General features: G+C 43.8%; 1 protein-coding gene across 1 annotated transcript in view; it reads left to right on the top strand.

Moving 5' to 3' along the window:
- CDYL2 (chromodomain Y like 2) overlaps positions 1 to 16,295 on the top strand; it is a 240,705-nt gene extending 224,410 nt beyond the window's left edge. Inside the window, exon 9 of the transcript XR_002734661.2 lies at positions 16,178 to 16,295. The gene's annotated coding sequence lies outside the window, so the exon portion shown is untranslated. The remainder of the gene's footprint in view (positions 1 to 16,177) is intronic.
- Positions 16,296 to 17,719: the final 1,424 nt, after the last annotated feature.

Below are 17,719 nucleotides of genomic sequence, written 5' to 3'. Positions count from 1 at the left end.
TCTTTGTTAGTGCATCATATCTGGAGGCACTTGATGTCCATTTGTTCTTTTATTGGTGATGTTAACTTTAGCTTTTGGGTTTAGATTCCAAGGCTTCTACTTTTTCAACTGCCCTGTGTTACCCAGACACCGATCTCTGTGTACTGGACTCAAGCTGTTGGACTTGATAGTGTCATTAAAGCAATTGAAAATAATGTTAAATGATATTGTGACTCAGTATGCTGCTTTTAAACTGCGAGTTTAATTGACGGCAAAACCCAGCTCTGATGGTCTGAGTAAAGCCAGAGACGGGAAGAGGGCTCAGCATGTGATGGCAACTCAAGCTACTTTACTTGGGGCCGTTTTACTTGAATAGCCATTCAACCTTTGTGTTGCAGGGAAGGGGATTTAGGTGGCAGATGCTTGGGTTAGTGACATGCTGGACCCTGAGGGACTCCGAGTAATTTGAGTCCTCTAGGGTTGGTTTTCTTCAGGGGGCACTAGTGATTCTCTTCTGAGAGAGCATAGCATCCCCTTCACCAGCTGGGAGATCAGGGATGGCAATGGTGGTCAGAATGGATGAGTTCAGCAGAGTTTCACTGGGGCTTGGGGCAGGGATCAGCTTCTTCCTCGGGCCTGTGGGGCAAGAACTTAGACATGAGGGGTTTCTGGTCCCTTTGTGATGTTTCTGTTGTAATTTATCAGTGACTGTCATCTTTCTCTCTGCCAGGATTCTGGGGCTGGGCATCAATTGTCAGAATTATTTGTCATAATTAACTGTCAGAATTATTTTGTCAGGTCTGAAGATCTGTTAGCTGGCTCAGAAAGCAATTAATCCTATGTTTACTTGTTTTCTAACTAATGTATGTTACTTTTTAGAGCAGTTTTAAGTTTACAGAAAAATTGCGCGGATAGCACAGAGTTCTCATATACCGTCTTCCCCAAACCCCATACACTTTTCTCTATTATTAACATCTTGCATTAGTGTGGTATATTTGCAACAACTGATGAAACAATATTGGTTCATTAACATTACTAACGAAAGGCCATAGTTTACATGTTGGTCCACTCTGTGTTGTACAGCCTGTGGTTTTGACAAAGGTATAATGTCATGTATCCATCATTACAGTATCATACAGAATAGTTTCACTGCCCTGAAAATGTCTCCCATGCTCTAGCCATTCATCCTTACCTCTCTCCTCTGAAACCTCTGGCAACTAATTTTTTTTCTATTTCTATAGTTTTGCCTTTTCCAGAATTTCATATAGTTGAAATCAAAGAGTATGTAGCTTTTTCAGATTGGCCTATTTCACTGAGCAATAGGCATTTAAGTTTTTCCATGTCTTCTTTGTGACTTAACAATTTCTTTTTATTGTTGAATAATATTCTATTGTATGGGAGGCCAGTTGTGGTGGTACATGCCTGCAGTCCCAGCTACTCAGGAGGCTGAGGCAGGAGGATTGCTTGAGTCCAGGAGTTGAAGGATGCAGGGAGCTATGATTGCACCACTACCCTCCACCCTGGGTGACAGAGTGAGGCCCTGTTGTAGAAAAACAAAAAAAAAAAAAAAAAAAAGAAACTCTATCATATTGATGTGCCATAATTTTTTATCTATTCACTTACTGGATGATATGTTGGTTGCTTCTAGGTTTCAGTAATCATGAACAAAGCTGCGCATAAACATTCAAGTGCAACTTTTTGTATGAACATAAGTTTTCAACTCATTTGCTTAAATACCTTGGAGTACAGCTACTGGATACTATGACAGAACTATGTCTAGCTTTGGCTTTGTGAGACTGTTAAGTTATCTTCCAAAGTAGCTGCACCATTTTACGTTCCCACCAGCAATGAATGAGAATTCTTGTTGCTCCACATCCACATCAGCATGTGGTCTTGTCAGTGTTTTGGATTATCATCGTGGAGGCCATTTTTAAATTTTTATTACTATAGGGGAAGCTCTCTCCCCCTTCCCATGTTCCTACTTCTGCTCTTAGTGTAGGAACCCCCACCAATGACTCAGAAGTGCTGGCAAGACAACTTGTACTTCTCTCTACTCCTTGTTCAAGTTTCTCCATGGGAGATGGGGGTGTCCCTCGGATCAGTGAGAGCCCAACATGCACTAGGCCTTGTTGACTGGGTCCCAGAGACAAAATATCTATCTCTCCCCTGGGCTGGTGTGCACCCCTGGAGGGAGGGCTTCCATTCCTTAGCTTTTCTGCCTGAATAAGAGGAATAAGAAGAGGTGTACTTGGGAACGGAAGATAGACAAGAGGTCCCATGATATATTTTCTAGTCATGCTGTACAAGGGAGCTCAACTTGGAAGGTTGTGTACCCATTAATCAATCCTGAGATCCCAATTTTTACCCTTTATGTTTCCTAGCTGTGGAATGAGACAGGTTAGTTTCCCCCTCTTCTTCAACAATACCCACATCATCACCACCAATAGCAGCAACAACAATTGTTCCTAATACAGTTATAATATTATTAACACAGTGCAAACAACCAGCACCATTGTTGCCTATCTGTACTAAAATCAGGTCCCATGGTCAGTATACCATCTGTGCTAGATCATGATTCCTCACAATGAACCCAAGAGTTATGTATCATGGCCCCCAAGGAACTTGGCTCCAAGAGGTCACACAGCCAGATAATGTCAGAGTCATGCTTGGAAACCATCTCTAACTGAATCACAAGCCCATACCAGTTCTGCTGGAGGGCCTAGCTCAAGGTGAGATGGGATGGCCCGGTGCCTCAGAAGAAGTGAGGGAGAGTTTCTTTGTCTCCCTCTTCAGCCCACTGTCCACTTTCACTCAGGACTCACTCAGAATAGTTTTCCCTGTCAGTTTCTGAATTTGGTTGTTATCAAGGGACAGAGAGATAATCAATTGAGTACCTTCCATACCCTGGGTGCCAAACACTGAATTTTGTATCTGTTGTTTTGTTTAATTTTTATAATCAACCAGTTGGTTGGGGAATATTATGATCCTCATTTTACAGACAAGGAAACTGAATTTCAAAGAGCTTAAGTAACTTTTCCAAGTCCATTCCTAGTCTCAGCTAATAAATGGCAACTGCTGGGAATGGAGTATGGAGTCGTCTCGTTTGAAAAACCATGATCTTTACACTGGGTTTTCTCATACACTTTGGTCACAGGATCCTTTCATGCTCTTAAAAGTGATTGAACTGCAACCACTAAAGAGTTACCAGATTTAAGATCACCATTCCTGTCAACTTCCCCAATCAGACATCATGTGCCTTCTCATGCTAGGACACACCACCGAGAAAGCACCCTTGCAAATATTGTCTCACCTGGGTACAATCGTGCCTCTAAATTAAACTTCTAATGTCCAGGAAATACAGAGGACAGAGAAATATGTTAAACAAAACTCCATCAATGCAATTAGTCAAATCTAGAATGTGAAAAACCACACAAAATATTTCAGCATTTGGTTTTATTACCAAATGAATTTCAAAGAAAAAATTATCAGTGGGGCGAGAGTACCTAGGAGGCATATCTACCAATTGCCATATAAGGACTACTTTGGATCCCAATTTAAATAAAAAACTGTGTATGTGTGTGTGTGTGACAATCTGAAATACTGAAACAATGAATATTTCATGATATTAAGGAATTATTGTTAATTTTTAGGTGGTTAATAATACCATGGGTTTACTTTTAAAAATATTCTTATATTTAAAAAATAAATATAATTAAGAATTCATGAAAAAAAAGATTGAAGGACCCAAAGAGCTTTTATTTATATGAGTGGTATCTACAGATATTTAAGATATTAGAAGTTTAATGAAGAAATTTAAAAACATATTAAGTCACATAAATATAACAATAATAGGCCCGTTACATATTGATATGAGTAACATTTTTTTTTTTTTTTTTTTTGAGACGGAGTCTTGCTCTGTCGCCCAGGCTGGAGTGCAGTGGCCGGATATCAGCTCACTGCAAGCTCTGCCTAACATGAGTAACATTTTTATGAAAAACAACTGTAGTTTCCAAAATAAAAAAAGTAGTGAAAAGAGTGGCATTCTTTTGTATTTTTAAAAATCTTGTAAATGTCTGATGTAATAGACGACAGGTAAATTATATATCTGCTTCTGTGTTCAATCTACTGTGATATCACATATCATGTAGCTTCTGGAATATTCAGCCAGACACTCATGACAGTAAGAATCAGAAAAGCAAACAACACCTTAGTATTATTAATATGAAAATAGCTTGACTTCACGGACTCCCTGGAGGGGTCTTAGGGACCCCTAGAAGTTCCCAGAAAACACTTTGAGAACTTCTGCTCCACACCATGTGTCAACCAAGAGGGTGGTGTTGGACACACCACTTTTTGGGTTGCACTGGTTAGTGCTATGATCCTAGACTGGTAGACTGGCAGTTAGGTAGAAATGGTGTGTAGACTAGGCTTTTGACTCAAAAGAAACTCACAGATATGGCTGTTCCTGGTCCAAGATTCATTCACAAGGATTAAGAGAATCTGTGAGCTGGAGGAATGCTGATGATAAAAGAGAAAATATAAGACGTCTCAAAATCATCATCATGACTCCAAGATATTGAGCAACTGCAGAGTACTTTACTGATCATATTTCCCCCAAGTTTTAGATGAAGTAGGAGAACCCCAAATAAGTGATTTGCCACTGTCACACCTGTGTTGATGAGAAGAGTCAAGCTCCGTGAAATATTTGAAGAGATTTATTCTGAGCCAAGTATAAGTGACCCATGGCCCATGATACAGCCCTCAGGAGATCCTGAGAACATGTGCCCAAGGTGGTCGGGCTACAGCTTGGTTTTATACATTTTGGGAGGACATAAGACATCAATTAATGCATGTAAGCTGTACATTGGTTTGGTCCAGAATGGTGGAACAACTAGAAGTGAAAATGAGGGGGTGAGGGGGTGGGGTGGGATGGTGGTGGTTGGGAGCGGGTAGTTCCAGGTCATAGGTAGGTCAAAGATATTCTGATTGGCAGTTGACAGAAAGAGTTGAGTTACTGTCTAAAGACCTAGAATCAATAGAAAGGAATGTCTGAGTTAAATAAGGGGTTGTGAAGACCAGGCTTTTATCACTTAGTTGAAGCCTCCAGGTAGTAGGCTTCAGAGAGAATAGATGTACATGTTTCTTACCAGACTTAAAGAGTCTTTTCTATCAGTCTTAAGGTTTGTGTTGATGTTAATACTGGTCAGCTGGGCCTGAATTCCAAAGGGAAGAGCATGTCCAACTCCCACTTCCCATCATAGCCTGCATTCATTTTTCAGGCTAACTTTAGAATGCCCTTGGCCAAGAGGAGGGGTCCATTCAGATGGCTGAGGGGCTTAGAATTTTATTTTTAGTTTACACCTGGTACACAGCTGAGATGGGCATGAGGCAGCAGGTGGGGAAATTTTCTGCCTAGGTACAACTTGGCTCCATCCCTTTACAGTCTCTGCTCCAGTCTTTGTTGGTGTGAATACTCAGCAAGTCATGAGATAAATGTATGAAAGTCATGGAATTGCAAGCTGTGACTCTAGCAAGATTCAGTTTAGGGGTTTTTCTATGGCATTCCCTATAGATAATTTTGAAAAATACCCAGAAACAGCTCCACGCCTGGAAAGGAAATGCCAAAACCAGCCTGATTAAGACTGAAACTCCAGATGTCATCGAATTTCTAAACATGTGCATTTCTTGGTGGGTGACAAGCAGTAGCCTGGGTGCTGACTCACCAGGCTGGGATCCAAGTGGCTGGGGTTGTTTACCACAAGAATGGTTCATCAGCTGGTTGCCATTGTGCCACTGCTGTGTTGGGTCTTCTCTGGGGCAGATGGTCCTCGCCGTTTCTGAAGGTCTACACTGAGGTCCACACTTCTTCATTTGAAGGACACATAGGGCATGCATATCTGGCTTTGGAGATCTTGGATGACAAATCAGCATCTCATCCTCTGTCCAATGAACCCATGGGGTTGGGACACAGAGTTGAAGGGGTGAAGTTCTGCATCTGACCTTCCATGAATCCTTTACCTTCCTATTGCTAAAGCATCATTGAATTTTAATCTTTCTCTCAGGCTCTTACATCCAGTTAATGACCAAGTCCTTTGAAACCTGCCTCTTCAGCATTGTTCTTATCTATCCCCTCCTCTCAGTCCTATCATGGAAGGTTCTTTCATTTTTTCTTCTGATTCTCTCTTCTAGCTGGTCACCTACCCTCCAGTCTAATCCAGCATTCCCTAAACTTTACCTTTTTGATTTTGTCCATATCTCTCTCCCATCTATAGTATTCAACCTTGCACATATGTTTGTTTACATTGACTTCATTATATAAAGTCTAACATTGTACTGTGTATATAAATACCTGTAAAACATATACACATAAATTTTCTAAAAACTTAGCTAGTAAAATAAACCTGTGCACAACATAAAGATATAAAATACTGTGAAATATCTCCATTTGGGAAACTCGAAATCCTTTCTTTACTCTGCAGCTGGGGTGGTCTTTTTATTTATTTTAAATTTTTTTATTATTAAAGGTTTTTATTTCAATAGCTTTAGGGATACAAGTGGTTTTTTGTTACGTGGATGAATTATACAGCAGTAAAGTCTGGCTTTCAGTGTACTCATCTCCTGAGTAGTGTGATGAATACTTGGGTATGCATCACACTACTACATTGTGCCCAAAAGGTGATTTTGTTTTATCCCTCACCCCCCTCCCACCCTTCCTCCTTCTGAGCCTTTAATGTGATTATACCACTTTACATGCTTTTGTGTACCCATAACTTAGCTCCCACTTATAAGTGAGAATATGCGGTATTTGGTTTCCCATTCCTGAGTTACTTCACTTAGGATAATGGCCTCCAGTCCCATCCAAGTTGCTGCAAAAGACATTATTTCACTCTTTTTTTAAATGGCTGAGTAGTTTTCCATGGTGTGTGTGTGTGTGTGTGTGTATACACCACTTTTATATGGTATATACATACATATGTATATCTATGCCATATTTTCTTTATCCACTCATCGGTTGATGGACATTTAAGTCGATTCCCTATTTTTGCTACTGTGCGCAGTGCTGTGATAAACATGTAAGTGCAGGTATCTTTTTTATATAATAGTTTATTTTCCTTTGAGTAGATACCCAGTAGTGGGATTGCTGGATCAAATAGCAAATCTACTTTCAGTTCTTTGAGAAATCCAGTAGTGGTCTTTTAAAAATGCAAATTTGAATACATTACTCTATGGATTATAATCCGTCAAAGGCTTTGTACCAAATTCAGTTTAAACACCATCCTGTATCTGAGCACTTGCCTTGCTTTCTGGCTGGGGCAGCTCTAGCAGCGTCTTGTACTGTTCCCTAGTTTTGTAGCCAGGTTGTTGAGGCAGCAGGTGGGGGAGCCAGGTAGTAGGCTTCAGAGAGAATAGATGTACACGTCTCTTATCAGACTTAAAGAGTCTTTTCTGCCTGTCTTAAGGTCTGTGTTGATGTTAATGCTGGTCAGCTGGGCCCGAATTCCAAAGGGAGGAGCATGCCTCTCCTGTTGCTCCAAATCACAGTTACTGTTAGGGTCTCCTCCCCTCTTGAGCCTGCATGGCCCACTTTTCTCCTGCCCAGGGGCTTCCTTGTCTCCAGGTGCGAGACACTGAGTGATCCACCTGGTGTTCCCACATGCCTAGTGCTTACACATCAGAAGTGCAGGAGTTAACCACCTATGGGGCAAATGTTGACAAATGCCTTACGGAAGCCTTGTATAAAGCCCCTGTCTTCCCTCCCTTAGACGGATGTTTCAGAGATGCAATCTTTCTCACGTTCTCTGCAAAGATGCCTGGTAAAGCCAAAGAGATCACCTTGTCACCAAGTCATGACCAGTTGGGTAATGACTTCCTTCTATTTACTCCCAGTGCTTCCCGTACTTACTCCCCCTTTCCCTCACTTCTACTTCCCAGAGATTGCACTCCCTGATAAGCTTTAGCCTCGGGCTCAGTTTCCTAGGGAACCACGGACTAAAAGAGGTTCTCATTTTGATGTCTTCATAGACTTAATCTCTTCTCATGATGTCACTCCTTCTTCTCCCTGTACCCAATGTTCCAACTTCTACAATCTACTCTTGGTTTCCCCTACCAGCAAGCAGTCTCATTCCTTTGTCCACACTGTGTCCTTGTCTTCAAAACCTATTAATACCTATTCTTCTATCAGACTTAACTCAGGGATCAACCCCCTCCCCCACCACCAGGAGCCACCCCGATCCTCCTCCCTTCTCCACATAGAATTGATCATTCCACTTCTTCACCCTGTTGTAATTTTCCAGAGTTCTCTGATAGCAGCTCCACTTGGTGCTTCATTGCATGTGCTTATTGATGCTCAAATATAAGTTCCACAAGAGAAGAGATTTTTCGCATTTTGTACATTTTTGTGCCCATTTTTGGAATAAATGAGTATCTGACCCTTTCAGCTATGTGACTGTTTTGCACGTCACAGTGTCTCCAATTGCCATCCTAGGGTCATCATAGGGTGTACAGAGCAGAAACTCAATACGTATTTGATGAATGCATGAATGAAATTTAGTCTAAATCATTGAGCATGTATTGAACAATCATTGAGCAGAGATGCACCCCTCATGCTAACCATTTGCCTCAACAATGCACAAAGTTTCTCACAAAAAGCAGCCAGATGCTGTGGATGAGTCATTTCAAAACCAACCCGGTACTAAGAAGACAACCGCAAGCTTTGAGCTGCAGCGTGGCTGGCCAGAAGCTTGATCTTCTGAATGTGAGTCCCAGCTGGGAAGCACAAACTATTGTGTTCACCCCAGGAGTCAGAAATATCTGGGCCTGTCTAGAAGATGATGGGGTGGCCTCATGGAGGTTCTTTGCTCAGGGCCTTCTGGGACATAAACATTCTGAAGGAAGATTGAATCCAGGCCAAAAGCTTGCTCCAAGAACAGAGGTCCATGTCTGAGGAATGCACATCCCCACTGAACTCCCCCTAGAGCAAGGCAGCTATGGTAAAACCTGAGCACAGAACCAAAGAGCTGCTTCATATCAAAACTTGGTGAGGCACCGCAAGCACAGAACCATGGTGTTTTTTAACAAGGGAAACAGGATGTAGCCTGAGTGGGGATAGGTACTTTCCCACCTGGGGTGGTTGTTGGAGCCCAGGATGGCATCAAGCTAGAGGACATAGTGCAGTGCAGTGGGGCTTTGGGAACAGCAATGGATGCTCCCACAGAGAGATGGCACTGGAGCTGGCAAGCAGGAATATATGGCAGGCTCCATGGAATACCCGAAAGGGGCTTGTTCTTGAGCTGATGTACAATGCCCCCGGTAGTATATCATAAGGATAATGGGAAGATTAAGTCAGAGAAGGAAAGCTTTGGTATTGGTATTGCTATTTTATATTTTATTGTTGTGTCAAATGACCCTTGGTTCTGACATGTATGTTAACCATTGATAATTGATTTAATTATATAATTTATGTAAAGTCTTAACCCAATGTCTGTACATAGTAAGTGCTCAATTGCTTTTAACTATTATTATTATTATTAGTGAAGGAGATGGTACTAGTTCATCCAGGCTGCTATAACAAAATACCATAAACTGGGTAGCCTATAAGCAACTGAAACCCATTTCTCATAGTTCTAGAGGCTGGGAAGTCGAAGATCAAGGCACCAATAGATTTTATGTCTGGTGAGAGCCTACTTTCTCAGATGGTACCTTCTCACTATGTCTTCACATAGTGGAAGGAGCAGGGAACCCTCTCAGGCCTGTTTTATAAGGGCACTGATTCCATTCATGGAGGATGTGCCCTCATAACCTAATAATCTCCTAAAGGCCTTACCTCCTAATACCATCACCTTGGCAGTTAGGTTTCGACATAGGAATTTTAGGGGAACACAAAAATTCAGACCATAGCATCAGGGTCAGGGATAGAGAAATGCCTTTTGATTACAATTGCTCTGACCCCTGTTTTCATCTCTGGACTAATAATAGGGCCAGGGATCACATGGGTAATGTTTAAAAACATGCGTTGAAATTATTATAAAAGAAAGAGAGAGAGAGACTCAGAATAGAGACTTTCAGATTCTAGTTTCCATCTTGGTTCTACCCACATGGATTGAGTGTCACCATATGCTCCTGGGCTATGAACTCTTGGCTTGCCCTTGTACTTAATCCTCATGGAATTTTTCTGAGGCACAATTTTTCCCTGTGAAAGATAGGGAAACTGAGGCTTGAGTACTGGAAGGTGACTAGTCAGTCTTGCTCTCCTGTGAAATATAGGGAAACTGGCGGGGCACGGTATCTCAAGCCTGTAATCCCAGCACTTTGGGAAGCTGGGGTGGGTGGATCACCTGAGGTCGGCAGTTTGAGACCACCCTGACCACATGGAGAAACCCCATCTCTATTAAAAATACAAAATTAGCCAGGCATGGTGGTGCATGCCTGTAATCCCAGCTACTTGGGAGGCTGAGGTAGGAGAATCGCTTGAATCTGGGAGGCAGAGTTTGCAGTGAGCCGAGATCATGCCATTGTACTCCAGCGTGGGCAACAAGAGCGAAACTCCATCTCAAAAAAATAAATAAATAAATAAAAAGAAATACACGGAAACTGAGGGTCGGGGACTGGAAGACACCTGGTAAGCCTTTCTCTCCTTTTGTAAGAGAGGATGAAATGAAGACTCACCTGGGTAAAGTAACTTGCTGAAGGTTTTGCTTACCTTATAGTTGAAGGAACTGAGATACAGGAAGCTTAAGATGCTAGTCTGAGATCTTAGGCTGGTTAGAACCAGCAGCTAGTGTCAACATTTGAACCTTCTCACTGACTTCAAATCACTTTATACCCCACGGTCCTGTCTCAGGCATGAAAAATGCCTGGAGTGTCCTGGCCCCCAGTGGGATGGGAACAAAAATGGAGGCAAAGTGGGTTTGGATCTGCCCTCCCATCTGTGTCCCTGGCTTTCAGAAGAACGTCCCAGTCCAGCCTAGGGGAAAGATGCTCGGTGAGCTGGAGAACTGATTTGGCTGAATGTTCTAAATTTAGAAGGGGACTTGGATGTACCCTCAGTGGCTTTTGACTGGAGCCCAAAGTTGAAGCCTGTTGGTGTTTTTCCTCTTTGGTTTCCCTGCGGGGCAGGAAAGCTGCTCTCTTTCTCAGGTTCCTAAGGGCTCAGCCACCAGCGCCAGGTTTATAAATACCCTCTCCCTTCCCTGGCAGCTCTCACCCCAGCAGATCGTTGGTGATTTCAGGATTCCTTGTGGAGTCTCTACACTCTGATGCACCAAGGTGATAACCCTGGGAGGGCCTGGGGCAGGGGTGTGCCATGACCCTGAAGAGCTCATACCCCCCTCGCTGTGGCCTTGCCGAGCAGTGCAAAACTGTGTGAGGGAAGTAACACACTCCTTTGTCCCACTCAGGTAAAGGGCTTTGGAGGTTAGCACTGTATGTCATTAAAGGGGAGAGAAAAGGTCATCGAGGGAGTGCTCGTGGGGTGCTGTGTGTTGCGCCTGTGAAAAATGATTCAATACTCGCTGATAACGTGAGTTAATATTAACTGTGGCTGGGTGCCAGCTCCATGTGAGGTTTTTCCATGGACTACTGTACTGATGAACTCATATGCTTCCATAGATTCCCTACACTGATCCAGGGACAGAAATGGTTCTATTTTATGGGTGAGACACTAAAGCCACAAGAAGTGGAGTTGTCCCAACCACTTAGCTGATGCATGCAGGCATCAACATTTTCTCTCTACCATGCCATGTTGAGAGTACTTATTGTGCCTAACTTGCAGCATACTGGGCAACTAGGCAACTTGAAAAGTTTTGAAGTCATGTAGACTGGCATTCAAATCACAGCACTGCTACTTGTTTCTAAGAACCTGGGCAAATTCTCTAAACTTGTCTGAGTCTCAGTTTTCTTATCTGTCAAATGGAAATGAGGTAGAGTCAACGTGAAGACTAATTGAGATTAAGACATTAACTTGAGAAATAGTATGCCTTGAATAGTAGTGAATAATAATAATAAAGCTAATATTTATTCATTCTTTCATGTGTTAGGCTATGCTTTACATATTTTATTTAATGATCTTAGCCATCTTAGGCAGACATGCTTTTACTAATTTTATTTTTCAAAAGAGAAATCCAAGGGTCAAAGAGGGTAAGTGGCTTGCTCATGGCTTCATACCTAGTAAGTGGTGGAATGTGGATTTGAATCCAGAGGGTGATTCCAAGTCCCTGTTCTTATCTCATCGATAGTGCCTTTATCATCAACACTATCATTGTTCATCGTTAGCTTCATCATTGTCTGTCATCACCACCATCACCATCACCATTGTCATTATCACAATCAACAACACCACTGTTACTTTCATCAACATCATCACCATCACTATAGTCATCACCATCTTCATCACCACTATGGTCATCACCAGCTTCATCACCATTATCATCACCATCAACATCATCACCATCATCATCATCACCATCATTATAGTCATCACCATCTTCATCACCATCATCACCATCAAGATAGTCATCACCATCTTATCACCATCATCACTATAGTCATCACTATCTTCACCACCATCATCATCACCATCATCATCACCATCATCACCATCTTCATCATTACTACCACCGTCTTTATCATTATCATCACCACCACCATCACTGCTGCCATTATTGCCATTATCACTGTCTTCATCATCACTGCCACCACCACCATCACTATCATCATTATCATTGCTATCATTTTATGATCATTGCTATTCTTTAACTTGCCCTATTAGCCCAGGACCTCCTCCAGGGTGAGGATGGTACCCACACCTGGCTTGGGCTTGGCTCAAAATAGGGTCTCAGCATATGTCTGTGGGTGGGCTGACTGACCTATGACTGACCGGAAACATGAAAGGGGGATCCTCTGTGAACTCAGATCATCCAAAAGGCTTCCTCACCCCTTAGCCCAGAGAAATGGAAGGCTGGTTGACCTGAAGGAATCATTGCGAAGGACATGGTTAGCAAAAAGCCCACAGACTGAGTCCTATGTTTTCCCTGTACTGTCCGATGTGGAAGCTGCTAGCTACATGTGACTTTAAATACATAATTCAATTGATTAAAATTAATAGACTGATTAAAATTAAATAAAATTGAACATTCTCTTCTGAAATTTTACAACCTGTGGCTAGCAGGCCACTACATTGGATAGCGTGAATATAGAACATTTGCATTGTCCAAAAGTTCTATGGGACAGTGCTGTTCTAGGAGGTCCTGATTTTAGTCTCATTGTGCCTGCTGAGTACACTCCATCTTTTCAGACCAAGAGGCTGGTCTGGGGCTTGGGACATATGCTCACTGTGGCCAACAGTCCCTAGTGGGATAGAGAAAGGAGGCAGAGAGAAGCCCCCAGTGGGCCCACCAGTCTTAGCACCATCTTGCACAGGCACACTGGGCCTGAGGTGAAGTAGTTAAAGGCATTGGCACAGAATCAGGGCTCAGAGCTGCCATTTCCCAGCTTTACAACTCTGACCACATTAACAAACCTCCCTGAGCCTCAGTTTTCCCAGTTGTGAGATGGGTGTAATATGACTTCGCAGGGATTTCTGGGAAAATTGAATGAGCTGTATCAACAGTACCTTCACAGAACAGGTGGTGAAGAGGTGTTAATTCTCCTCTTTTCATATGGGAAGAAGCCTGGGAATCTGTGTGTGTGTGGGGTGATCCTAGCCCCTGCCCCACCTCCAACAGGCTCAAAGCCAGAGTGGCTCTATAAGCTGCAGTGGAATCCCCCTGCCCTCCCTGCAGCCTACTCTTTTATGTTTACAGGTTTGGTTATTTCTGTGAGACAGAGGATCGTGGGCCTTCACTAGCAAACCAAACACAGCACTTTCCCCAAAGGAGGGAGGACAAAGAGACATTGGGTGCAACAGTTCTGGCAGCTACAGGAATGGACTCCCTCCACTCCCTCCTGTCCCTCTCCCCTTCTTGCCCCCCACTGTCAGTCTCCCTTGCTTGCTCTATATGGCCCCATTTCCCTGGTAAAAATCGGCACCTCTGTGGCTCTGAATTTCAAACTCAGTAGTAGCAATCACAGTCATAGCTACTGTTCACTGAGGCCGGTGTGCTAGGCACTGTTGGAAAGCATTTACATGCAATACTGCATAAACCCTTTGGTGGGTTTATGCAGTATTGTTGTCCCATTTCACAGATAAAGAAACTAGAGAGTTTCACTAATATGCCCAAGATGTCATGACAAATAAAAATGGCACAGCAGGTCATAGAATTCAGGGCCATAGGAAGCCAAAGGCCGTGTTTTCCTGACCATTCCACATTTCCCATGGAGTCTCTAGAAGGTGGTATATGTGAGAGTGACAGGCACAAAGTAAGGGCTTTATAACTGTGAGCACTGGTCATGCTTGGGGCCAAAAGCCAGGCTTTGGGGTCAATTCAGCTTCAAAGGCTGGCTATGTGTGGACTAACAGTGGGATCTTGAACAAGTTGCTTAACATCTTCTAGAAGCTCCTTTGCATTTCAGTTTCATTCATTATCTGTGAAACGAAGGTGGTAATTGAGCCTCCTGATGCTGTTGTGAGGATTCAGCAATGAAGCCTTATGTTTGACAAAGTGTTTGGCCCATGGTGGGTGTTCGGAGTCCATTAGCAACTTCTGCCTTTGTAGATGTTTAGGGAGCTCCTCTCTCTAAACCAGGGCTTCTCAACTGCAGCACTGCAGATACTTTGGGCTGTACAGTTCTCTATTGTGGGAGCTTATCCTGGGCGTTGCAGGGTGTTTAGCAGCATCTTTGGCCTCCACCCATTAAATGCCAGTTGGAGCAACCAAAATTGTTTCCAGACATCGCCAAACTTACCCTGAGGGCTAAAATCACCCACCCCTGTGAGAACCCCTGCCTTGGCCACACTCACTGCCAGATTCACTGAACATGGTGCACGCACTGTTCACACGCTGGGTGTCCCTTCACTGAGCGGCAGACAAAGGCAGGGAGGCTCTCGTGGCCTGGGGGGCTGTAATCAGCCTGTGGTGGCCAGTGTTGTTGCCTTTGGAGGATTGGCACCCAGCTCACCATTTCAGCGGGCAATTATCTGAACAGAAGTGCTCTAATTGCCTGAGGATCGGGTTTCCTCTGGGGGTCATTTTTTTTCCAAGTCTCCTGTTGTTGTTTATTTATACTCATCCCAATAAAAAGCACGTGCTCAGCTGCATAGAGTGTTAATGACGGGAGGGTCGCTCCAGACAGCGCCTGGGGAGGCATCTGCAGATTCATCCACCAGAGGCTTCTCCTCCGCTGGATCTGTCTGGCAGGGCCCTGGGGGGTCTGAGGTGGTGTGTGTGTGTGTGTTTGTACACACTGAGAAATTGGCGTTTGTTGCCTCTCTAAGTTTGCACTTGTAATAACACAAGCGCCTCCTCCACGGAAGTTTCTTTCTTCTTGTCTGGCCACCAGACTGGGTCTCTGCCAGCTCAGACTTCCCGCACCCCATGCCAGGCCCCTGTGTCTTTCAACTTGATTCTGGGGATGCTGAGACCCAAGGCATTCCCCGCTGCCTCTCCCCCAGCAGGGCAGCTAATACAGTTAATGAGGAAATCACACGTGTGTAGCACTTCATGGTGAACAAGCCGCTTTCTCATCGGTCATCATCATGATCAGGATATTAAATAAGTCATCTTTATTCAACACTGACTCTGTGCCAGCCACTATACAGGGCTGCGTTCCTCCTTTCATCCATTCATGCATGCATGCATTTCTTCATCCAAACTGATAAATATTGAGTGCTGCCATAGCCCAGCCATCATTCGAGTGCTGGGGGAGTGAGAAACAATGGCCCCACTCCCCCCATCAACCACACAAGGGCTTCATAACTGTGAGCACTGGTCGTGCTTGGGGCCAAAAGCCAGGCTTTGGGGTCAATTCAGTTTCAAAGGCTGACTATATGTGGACTAACAGTGGGATCTTGAACAAGGTGCTTAACATCTTCTAGAAGCTCCTTTGCCCTTTGCATTTCAGTTTCATTCATTATCTGTGAAACAAAGGTGGTAATTGAGCCTCCTGATGCTGTTGTGAAGATTCACCAAAGAAATACATAGATGAATAAGATAATTTCAGTTACTGATAAATGGTAGAGATGAAATAAAGCAGGGGAATGTGATAGAGATTTGCCAAGGGGTTTTTTTTTTTTTTTTTTTAACATGCAATATCATCAAAGAAGACCTCAGACCAAGCTCTTAAGGACAAATGATAAGAAATTCCTGGAAGAGAAGCAGCCCAGAAAAATGCCTGGAGGTGGCAACACGGGTGAATTGCTCAAGGAACAGAAAGGCATCCAGGGTGTCTAGAGCCTAGAGAAGTAGGGGCAAGAGGGGGACATTGGAGGGAGGGTGTACTCAGAGACAAGTAACTGGACTTCTTCAGCCATGATGAAGAGTTGGAATTTTGTTCTAAGGACAATGGAAGCCATTGGAAGGTTTTCTGTGCCAAAGCGATGTGATCTGAAAGAAGCTTTTATGAAGCCCACATTGTCTACTGTGCCGAGAATGGAGTAACCAACAGGCCAAGAGGAACCCTAGGGAGACCAGTGACAGTGAGGAGGTGGGTGAGTTTCCCATTGCTGCTGTAACAAGCTTACCACAAATCTCATGTGGCTTAAAAACACACACACATTTATTATCCCAATGTTTTGTAGGTCAGAAATCTGACATGGGTGTCACTGGGTTAAAATCAAGGTGTCGACACTGCTGGGATCCTTCTGGAAGCTCCAGAGGAGAATCCATTCCTTGCCTTTCCCAGCTTCTAGAAGCTGCCTGCAGATGTAGGCTGTGGCTTCTCACCCATCTTGAAAAACAGAAATATAGCATTTTCAAACCTCTCTCCTCCTGTCTCCCTCTCTCTCTCCTACATCATCACCTCTCCACTAACTCTGACCCTCCTGCCTCCCTTTCCTAAGGACCCCTCTGATTACATTGGACTTGATACAGTTTGGATTTGTGTCTCTGCCCAAATCTCATATTGAAATGTAGTCCCCAGTGTTGGAGGTGGGGCCTGATGGGAGGTGACTGGATCACAGGGATGGATTTCTCATGAATGGGGACAGTACCATCCCCCTTGGTACTGTCCTCTCCATAGTGAGTGCATTCTCATGAGATCAGGTCATTTAAAAATAGGGAGCATCTCCCCTGGCTCTCTTGCTCCTGCTTTCGCCATGTAGGGTGCCTGCTCTGGATTTTCCTTCCACCATGAAGAGAAGCTTCCAGAAGCCTCCCCAGAAAGAGATGTTGCCATGCCTCCTGTACGGCCTGCAGAACTGTGAGCTGATTAAAAGTCTTTTCTTATAAATGACCCAGTCTCAGGTGTTTCTTTATAGCAGTGCAAGAATGGACTACCACTGGGCTCATCTAGACAACCAGGATAACCTCACTATCTCAAGGTCCTTAGCTTAATCACATCTCAAAAGTCCCCGTTGCCATGTGAAGTTACCCAGTCACAGGTCTTGGAGATTTGGGTAGTGGGCACCTTTGGGGCCTATTATTCTGCTGATCCTGGGAAATGAGCCATGATGGAGGCTTGGATGGTGCCAGTGGGACTGGAGAGTGGTAAGTACATTGGGGATTTATTTTGAGGCAGAACCACAAAGACTTGCTGATGGAGGATGTGGAGCTGTGAGGGAAAGCCCAGAATCAAGAGGGTGGCCTTTACCAAGATGGGGAGAGAGGGCAGGCTTGAGTGGGGAGGAGAGGCCGATCAAGGGGTTTTG

The sequence above is a fragment of the Piliocolobus tephrosceles genome, chromosome 17 (assembly GCF_002776525.5).
Source record: "Piliocolobus tephrosceles isolate RC106 chromosome 17, ASM277652v3, whole genome shotgun sequence".
NCBI lineage: Eukaryota > Metazoa > Chordata > Mammalia > Primates > Cercopithecidae > Piliocolobus > Piliocolobus tephrosceles.
Note: the sequence above shows the minus strand (reverse complement) of the source record. Positions and strands in the feature narration are given on the sequence as shown.